General features: G+C 34.9%; 1 pseudogene; it reads right to left on the bottom strand.

Moving 5' to 3' along the window:
- Nucleotides 1-5,135: 5,135 nt before the first annotated feature.
- On the bottom strand, nt 5,136-6,696 carry LOC149146706 (chorismate synthase 2, chloroplastic pseudogene; annotated as a pseudogene).
- Between the last annotated feature and the right edge of the window lie 3,668 nt (nt 6,697-10,364).

Raw genomic sequence — 10,364 nt, 5'->3', positions numbered from 1 at the left:
CTAGCCTCTCTAGCTATTGAAGCACAGAAGAAGAGAGTGACAACTCACTTCGATCATACTGTCCATCCTCGTTCTTTCGTTGAAGGAGATTTAGTCCTGCTCTATGATCAAGCAAATGATAAGTTGAGGGCAGGGAAATTCGAGGCCATGTTGCACAGGCCTTATATTGTAAAGTGAGTTCTGCAAAAAGGGGCCTATGAACTGATTGATTATGAAGGAAACCCTCTAGATAAGGCCTGAAATGGGCTTTATCTGAAAAAATATTATGCATGAACCCCATGCACTCTGATTTGTACATACATGTGTTTTCAGCAGGTGTGTTGTGTGTGTTTTTTCATGTTTGGCTTGGTGTGTAGGCATAATTGCCACTTATTGTGTCTTTTGCTTCTTGTGCAAATGTCTGGTACACCTTACATTGGTTTCGCTGATGGTGCCTGCCGCAGTACCTGCAACCTTTCTTCTGCGGCATGGGTGATCTACGATCCTCACGGTGAGTTAGTAGACCTTCAAGGTGTTTGTCTGGGTTGTACCACAAACAATGTCGCTAAATATAGTGCTATTATTGAGTTACTGACCGAGGCTATCAACCTCAGTATTCGTACATTGGTTGTGAATCTGGATTCTCGGCTTGTTGTCCACCAGCTTAATGGGCATTATTCCGTCAGAGACCATCAGATTTTAAGGTTGTATTTACGTGTTAAATTGTTAGAAAGGAATTTTGATTTTATTACATATCAGCACATTCCCAGAAGATTAAACACGTTAACTGATGCATTAGCAAACCATGTATTAGATAGACATTTGTGTAACATGTAATCAAAACAGCATATAGAAGCATTCAAAACACAATAATGAACCATAGGAATATATATATATATATATATATATATATATATATATATATATATATATATATCATGTGGTGCACTGAGGTGCTCAAAAAATAAGTGTATATGTCCAAATAGAGTCTGTGTTCTCCATACATTCGAGACACATGTCTCTCAAAAAATCAGCACGAAATACAACCTAGGCGTCTACTGCGATGGGTTATGCTCCCTATAGCACACCACCGCTCGTGCCACTCGCCTCAACAGGCGGTGCACCCTAGGTATCACTCCTACTATATGTATCTGGAACTCTATGGGGACCTCCTTGACCCCCATGTAATCAGGGATCCCCACCGTCAGGCCCTCAAGATTTTGGGCCACTGTCTCCACCGGATCACCAGCTGGGGGAGCCAAGGCCAGCTCTCTGATGCACTGTGGGTCCCTTCATGCCTCTGGAGCCACTTCTATAGGCCTCACTTGTCCCACATTTGCGAATACCATAGAGTACATCATTAGGACATATACATGAAAAAACCTAAAAAACATCATAAAAGATAAAATGCAAAAATAATGTGATCAAGTGTCTTACCACCATCGTCCCACTGCTCGCCAGCGGGCAGCTGCATGTCGGGGTCTCCACGAAAGTCCATACCAACATATGGCCAGTCCTCGACGAAGATCATCTGGCAATCTAGCCACTCACGGAATAGTGTCCCCCACAACATTGGTCATCCGCCACCTCTTCGTGGCATAACGTGTGCCCACTGTGTGATCCTGGTCTCTCTTGGTCTGGGAAAATCCAAGTCCATGTCCTGCAACAATAGTGCTAGCACCTGCTCCAGCATGAGCAGGATCAAGATAGACCCGTAGCCGAATTGTTTCGTCTCCCCACGACGACAGTTGATTAGCTATCTCTTCATGTTTGCCGTCACTGTTTCCGCCCAGTTGAGCATGGTTGGGTTGAGGCATTCAAGAGCCAACCAGAGTTGGGTCTTTGGTGCCTCGTGTTGGGCTTGGGAGCTCGCTGCCCTCGTCACCATGAATAGAACTGCACGAAGAACCAAGTCTTCCACCGTCGTAATTGCCACCTTCCCGCTTCTCGTTTTGCATGCCCGTGGGCACACTCGTGCCATCAGCATCTCTAGTGATTTGCTCCTAGTCCGTTGGCCCTCTAGAATTGGCCTCTCGCCGCGACGGGACAATCCAGTCAGGAAATATATGTCTGTAGCATCGAACTCAATGTCCCTGCCACAGATGATGAATTTTCCATCTATTGGGTTCCAGGCACGAATCAATAGCTCTAGCAAATCGGGTTGGGCCCGAAGGTGCGGAGTAAGGAAGAATTTTAACAACCCGCATGCACGTTAAGCATTTCGGCACCCAGCATCAGAAAAATCTTCCTCATCATTGACATCGTGAGTTCGTTCCTGCCAAACAAATGCCATGATGCCCTACATGACAAGAAAAAATGAATTAGAACTCCCTCTATAAATTTAAATTCATAATTTACGTAAAAAATTTATTTTATGTCACCATCGCGTCTGTTTTTAAAACAGTCACGATGATGCTCAGTTCATAGTTCGTTTTTCTTGCGATCAGCGCGAGAATACATTAGTTTCTTGCGATGATCCGAAAGTGCTATGTGTAAAATCTGCTCAGTCATCGCGGACCCGAGCGGCTTTCCCACGATGACCGAGAGGCAGACGTCGTTTCAAAAAACCATCTAAATTCATCTACCTAGCACCAAATTACGTGAAGAAAACTACTAAAATGCAGCGCACAACGAAATGTACTTACTTGGTGAAGGTTTGAGGACGAACCATGGATAGATGAGGCCGAAATCAGCTTGAGAACTTTGCTCAGGTTGGTGCTCCAACGCTCCAATGGTAAAATGAACAGTGCAGATGGTAAAAAAAATGAATTACCCCACCCCTTTTATAATAATTTTTGAAAATTAAAAAATTATATTTTAAAAATGTGGGTTTTTTTCTCATTTTTATCACATGGTTAGTTAAAGTTTTGGCTTTTTAACTATGTTTCTACATATATTGATCATTTTATCTCGAATGGGTTTTACGTTTGCCGTGTCTTGTGTAGAACTACAAGTAGTGAGGTAATGTCATACTTCATGTCCATCTGATCCATAAAGTCTTCTTTAACGCTCTTTTCCGACTTAAAAGATGAAAAGATAGTTGAGTTATCCCTTTTGACTCGCTAAACGAAATAAGAGGTGGTCTGCTTTAAGCTCTTTTCCGACCGTGTAAACACGAAAAGATTGCCGAGCTTTTGTCGTTTCAAGCTCGTTATTGGTTACGAAACGACGTGACTTTGATCACTTTTCTACTCTTTCGGGTCGAGATCACTAATCACGAAAAGTACTCCTTGATCGTAATGGTCAAGCGGTTCTTTCGAGTATTGTTTTATACTTTTTCGGGCTCGAGAGACACAAATCTACGAAAAAGGACTGCCCTGGAGTTTTCTTTTCCGTGTCTTTCTCAAACTAACAATGTAAACTATGAAATGGGAACTATAAACTCAAAACGGGAACTCTGGCCAAAAAACCTCGAAAAAACATAAAAAACAGTGCTAAAAATGAAAAGTGTTGATGCTGGAATAACACCTTTTTTTTTCTTGGGTAAATTTTCAACATGTTTTAAAAATGACGGTGAAAATTTTTTTTTTGAGCAAAAAATATCCAAAAAACACCCTCAAAACGAAAAGTGTTGATGCTGGGGGAACACTTTTTTTTTTTTTTCAACAGTAAAATTTCAACATTTAGAAATAATGGTGTAAAATATTTTATCATGAACCCAAAAAACATTAAATTTTAAAAAATAATGAAAAAAAAAAAAAATTAAAATTAAAACAATGAAAAAACACAAAAAAAAAGTTAAAAAAAAATAACAAAACATAGATTAAAATATATACTAAAAGGAAAATATAAAATAAAAATAAAAAACGAAAAAAAAAGTCAATCATAAAAATGTAAAAAAAAACAAAATTAATGAAAAAAAAAAAAAAAAAAAAAACTATAAACAATTAAATAGTAAAAAAAATATTTAAAAAAATGGAGAGAAAAAAGAAAAAGATTTATCTTGTAAAACATGAAAAAAATTGCCCAAAAAAAAATGGAAAAGAAAAAAAAAAAACATTTAAAAAAAACAAAAAAATTAAGTAGGTGAAAATAGCAAAAAAAAAAAAAAATTAAGGAAAAACTAAAAAACTAAAAATTAAAATTAAAAACCAACTAGATCTACAAAAATAGAAAATTAACAAAAAAAAAGATAAAAATGACTAAAATTAAGATTAAAATGTTGATTACTTAAAAAACAAATATAAAAATATATATAAAAGATAAAAATAAAAAAATAAAAAATGTTAAAAAATATTATATCACAAACCATAAAAAAATTTGGAAAACAAAAAAACAAAATTAAAAATATCTATATATATATATATATATATATATATATATATATATATATATATAGATATAAACTAAGTAAGTAAAAATAGAGAAATTAAAAAAAAACATTAGCAAAACTGGAAAAAAAAAATTAAAAAAAACTAGTTTAAAAAGAAAAAATTAGAAAATTAACGAAAAAAATTGAAAAACTACTAAAATTAATATTAGAAAACACAAAAATAAATTCAAATTATAAAAAAAAAAATGGGTAAGTTTTATTAAAAAAAAAAAATGTAATTATTTTTTATTAAACATACATATTTTATTTATATATATATATATATATATATATATATATATATATTAATTTTTTTTTTTTTTTTTTTTAAACAACCTTTTTTAATATTTAAAAAAAAAATTATAATTTTTTTAAAACAATTTTTATTTTTTTTCCTAAAAATACAAATTATTAAATCTACGTTTTATATTTAAAATAATAAATAAATAAATAAAACCTAAATTAAAAAAAAAAATTACATTTCTTTTTTTATTTAAAAAAAAATAATAAAATTAATTTTCCTTTCTAAACAATTCTTTTTTTATTAAAAAAAAATTATAACTTTTTTTTTAAACATTTTTTTTTTAATTTAAAAATATAAATAATAAAAAAAAATGATTTAAAAAAAAATTATATATATTTTTATGTAAGTATTAAAAAATTATTAAAAAAAAATTTAAACATTTAAAAAATTTAAAAATTAACATTTTTTTTAATTATTAAAAAAAAAAAATTTATGAGCCCCGGCTGCGCCACCACGGGCGACCGGTGGGCGGCCCGTCGATTCCCACCGGCCGCCCGTGGTGGCGCGGCGGTGGGCGGAGGGGCTGCATTCCGAAATCAGATTTCCTTAGCATAAGTTCCATGCCTGGATTACTACAAATCAAAAGAAGCTGATATGTCTCGTTTGTGGCATGAGGTCTTGTCTGGATACAACACCGTAGCCTGACTGATACATATAATTTGCTTCATATAAACAGCCTTCATGCTATCTCTGTTATTTGGAAAATACGATAAAAATCAACCTCCAAACAAAACTGCGACTTCCAGCTTTATCAACATCACTACTTGCTGAGCATTTCAACTGCTTTTGCATTCTGCTGATCCAATGAATCTTGAAGTGAACCCATGGGAAACAACTCACATTGGGCATACTGTTGCATCAAGTGATCAACTAACACCAAAGCCACCATAGCTTCAACCATAGGTACAGCTCTAGGGACTACGCATGGATCATGTCGACCACGTGCTTGGAGTTCAGTCTCCTCTCTGTTTCTGGTGACAGTCATTTGCTTCCTCGTAATGGTTGACGTTGGTTTAAATGCAAGTCTCAGTTTTATCATCTCGCCATTAGATATCCCACCCTGTATACCACCTGATCTATTAGTTCTGGTCCTAATATCTCCCCTCTCATCCATGTAAAACTCATCATTGTGCTCACTGCCGGTAATTAGAGTTCCTACAAACCCATTGCCAATTTCAAATCCTTTGGTTGCAGGCAAGGACATTAGAGCCTTTGCCAACTCTGCTTCGAGCTTGTCAAATACTGGTGAACCAAGTCCCCTTGGTACATTCCTTACAATGCAGGTAACAACCCCACCAACTGAATCACCTTTTGTTCGAACATCGTCTATAGCAGCTATCATCTTCTCAGCATATACAGGATCTGGGCACCTAACAATATTGCTTTCTATCTTAGCTAGAGTAAATGTGTCATGATCAACAACCCCATCTGGGAGAACCTTTTTATGAACTTGTGATACATATGCTAGAACCTCAGTCCCAGCTTTTAGCTCAAGTATCTTCTTTGCCATAGCCCCAGCTGCTACTCTTCCAATTGTTTCCCGTGCTGAAGATCTGCCACCTCCTTGAACTGAACGAACACCATATTTGAAGTCATATGTGGCATCCGCATGAGATGGCCGATAGGCTAATGAAATTTCACTGTAATCATTTCCTCTTTGATCTGTATTTGGCACAAGCACATCAATTGGAGTTCCAGTAGTCTGACCTTCAGAAAGACCTGAGAGAATGCGGCATGTGTCAGTTTCTTTACGAGGAGTAGTGATACGGCTTTGTCCCGGCCTCCTCCTGTCAAGTTCCACTTGCATATCAACTTCAGACAGAGGAATTCGATGTGGGAATCCATCAATTACACATCCTACACCTCCACCATGAGATTCTCCAAAAGTTGTAACACGAAATAAAGTACCAAATGTATTTCCGGTACCAGCTCGTATCTCAACTTTCCTCAAGCGTGTTTGCTGGGGAAGGATCCGAACCGTTCTCAGCCTGGCAAGATCTGCCTTGGGGGCGCACATCCCAGGTCTCTCCAAGGTTCCATCTTTGAGAGAAACCTGGAAAAATGCCTTGGAGAGTATTGCAGAGCTCATTTTGGCTTCTGACCTCGACAGGCTGCGTGCAGCCCCCTCCGCCCACCGCCGCGCCACCACGGGCGGCCGGTGGGCGGCCCGTCGATTCCGGGAATCGAAGGGCCGCCCACCGGCCGTCCGTGGTGGCGCGACCGGGGCTCAATTTTTTTTTTTTTTAATAATTGAAAAAAAATGTTAATTTTTAAATTTTTAAATTTTTTTTAATAATTTTTTAATATTTAAATAAAAAATATATATAATTTTGTTTTAAAAATCATTTTTTTTTAATTATTTTTATTTTTAAATTAAAAAAAAAAAAGTTATAATTTTTTTTAATAAAAAAAGAATTGTTTAAAAAAGAAAATTAATTTTATTAATTTTTTTTTAAATAAAAAAAGAAATGTAATTTTTTTTTTTTTTTTTTAAATTTAGGTTTTATTTATTTATTTATTTTTTTAAATATAAAATGTAGATTTAATAATTTGTATTTTTAGGGAAAAAATAAAAATAAAAATAAAAATTGTTTTAAAAATATATATATATATTTTTTTAAATAATAAAAAAGGTTATTTAAAAAAAATTAAATTTTAATATATATATATATATATATATATATATATATATATATATATTTTAAATAAAATATGTATGTTTAATAAAAAATAATTACATTTTTTTTTTAATAAAAATTACGTATTTTTTTGTTTTTTTAATATTAATTTTACTATTTTTTCAATTTTTTTTTTCGTTAATTTTCTATTTTTTTTTTTCTAAACTAGTTTTTTTTTTAATTTTTTAATTTTTTTTTCCAGTTTTGCTAATGTTTTTTTTTGTGAGATAATTTTTTTAACCCCTTTTTTTTTTAATATTTATTTTATTAGTTTTTTTAATTTATTTTTTGGTTAATTTTCTATTTTTTTTTAAACTAGTTTGTTTTTAAAATTTTATTTCTTGTTTTTGCTAATGTTTTTTTTTTTTTTTTTTTAATTTCTCAACTTTTATCGACTTATATATATATATATATATATATATATATATATATCTATGTAATTTTGTTTTTTTTTTTTCCAAAGTGTTTTATGGTTTATAAGATAATTTTTTTTTAACACTTTTTTATTTTATTTTTTTGTCTTTTTTTATATATAATTTTATATTTGTTTTTTAGAGACAATTATTTCATTTGGATTGAAAATTTAATTAACGATGTATAAATATGTAAAATATGGAAAATGCAAAATATTGACCTTCTTTTTCAAATATGCAAATCAATAAAAACCTCATTACCAAAAAAAATAAAAATAAAAATAAAAAAAAGAAAATATGAAGAAGAAGACCACTTCCAAAATTATTAAATTTACAAAATAATTATTTACATTACATACATTAGAAAAGTTAAAGTCAAAAAATAGGTCTTTTAAAAAAAGGGTTTGATGCAGAATAACCAATTTTTAAAATCAGCATGAAAATCACTACCATTCTAAAACACAATGTACATAAAAAAAATTAAAAAAAATTAAAGTGCCAAAAACTATGCTCTACAAAAAACATGTGTGTTCTGCATCACCCCTTTTCAAAATCGGGTCACTTTTTTGCTATCTCTACAAAACATGTGTATTCTGCATCACCCCTTCTCAAAATCGGGTCACTTTTTGCTATCTCTACAAAACGGGTAACAGTATCAGTTCCCGTTTCAAAGTTTACATTGTTAACTCTCGAAACGTGAAAAAGAATCCGAGTTTTACCTATGTTAGACTCATTAAACCCTGACGACATTGGACTCGTCACCATGACGAGACTCGAGCTTCTCCTCCCTAGGGCTCGTTAAACTATTACTAGGTTGGATTTGACCGAAGGTCAAGCTTATATTACAAGCATATGCTATCCCCTTCAAGTTTTTTTTCAAAAATAATTGGGGTACTCACCAGCAATGGTGGGGGAAAATTTGGAAATCATCATGGCAGATCGTCACTCTTGAACATTGAAACTTTTGCTTTTTGTCGGGTTGGGACATCCATACATCATCATTTGGCCTTCTGCGGGTTTGGGTTGCCATTTAGCCTCATTCCATCTGATTCATGCCGTCTCCATCGAGGCTATTATCCCTTAGTATCTGAATGCTGCCACCCTCCAGAGTCGTGTCACCGATATGTTCAAGAGTATAACCCTTCTGCAATTTACACCCTTGCCTCCTCCTCTGATACTCTGTTTTGCCATCTATCGCTTGTTCCTTATCTCATGTCATTTATGGGGGAAACATTATGGCCCTCCTGCAATGGATCGTCTCCTGTCGACATCAGCTCATTATCCAGGAGATTGATCTAGAGATCCCCTTTGGTACCTTAGAGCTTGCATGCCTTAATGGCAAGTTCTTTGCACCTGACGGTCAACTTTCATCATTGGTCGTTGATTAGGTGATTCCATGAGTGTTCAACTTCAACTCCTTCTTCACACTTCGTGGATTGTGCTAGACTGTACCTTGAGAACCATTGGCATTATTGGTGGTTTCTCTCGCGCTTGTTAACAGTTTCCATCATTGACCAGTAATCAAGTGACTTTATATCATGCTCGACCTCAGCAAATCTATTCGCATGCTAGAATTTGTACTATGATCGGTTGGGTTCAAGACCCCGAACTCAGATTACACATGTTCGGGTTGCGTGGATTGGTTCGTGATTACATGACTCATTGATGGATGGCTGCGACCATACCTAAGTCTTCATGGATGGCTGTGACCATACCTTTATCACTATCATGGTCTTATTAGTTGGATGGCTACATCCGTACCACAGACCTAGTTTCTATGTCTTTTGGATGGCTGCGCCCATGCCTAGACTACATGTATTTCAATATTAGAGATATCAGTTGTACTTGCGCCTGCAGGTTCTTCCAGACGGTGTTCCAGCTCAGTTAGTTTCATAAAGCATTTCACCCCTCCCATTCTCTCGGGCTTCATACTTTAGGGGGCATCTGTTACACAGTAATTTGTCACTGCCTTCATCCCAGTCTTTCTATTGTGTCATGTGTCCCAATGAAACATGCTCATACTGAACAAATGCTCTCTGATGTTGCCAAGTGACCCAATTTTCCTAAGTTTTCTGACTCATTGCGACTCTGGGCTTAATATACGCGATGAATAGCAGTTGTAAATAGTCTGGTCGTGCTTCCAGCACAGAATTACATCTGTTTCCCGCGACGGTCTGATTTCATGCTCCAACGCGAGGAGACTTATTATCTTTAGCGATGATCTGATTGGCTACATTGCTCACTAGCGATGTCAACAATAATGTTTTACACTCGCGATGATCCAGATTGGGCGAATTCGTTCCAACAGTCGGCCTTCTGGATGTCTCCAGACCTAGTTGTTGGCATATTTTATGTTACCCTTCCTCCTCTGGTATGGCAGTTCCGTCATTTGTGCTACCTTCCTTGGGGATAAGCTCACTCTTTCACATTTCATGGAGACTCCTTCTCCTATTTATACACTCACCATTGCTATGATCATCTAGTTGGTAAATTCTTGGATTGAGCTGTGCTGTTAGTGTTTTTTGGGTTTGTTAGATAGCTGGTGTGGGTGTGACAAGTGTGGGATTATTGATAGCTTGTGGGAGGTTGTGAAGTGCCCTTAACTTTGTGTAAAGCTTATGAGTGAGAGAGAACTTTGTATATTGGGAGATCCATCTTCAAAGAGTGAATGCTTGAGA

The sequence above is a fragment of the Pinus tabuliformis genome, chromosome X (assembly GCF_031772625.1).
Source record: "Pinus tabuliformis cultivar Carrire ecotype Pingquan chromosome X, CPIR1, whole genome shotgun sequence".
Classification (NCBI taxonomy): domain Eukaryota; kingdom Viridiplantae; phylum Streptophyta; class Pinopsida; order Pinales; family Pinaceae; genus Pinus; species Pinus tabuliformis.
Note: the sequence above shows the minus strand (reverse complement) of the source record. Positions and strands in the feature narration are given on the sequence as shown.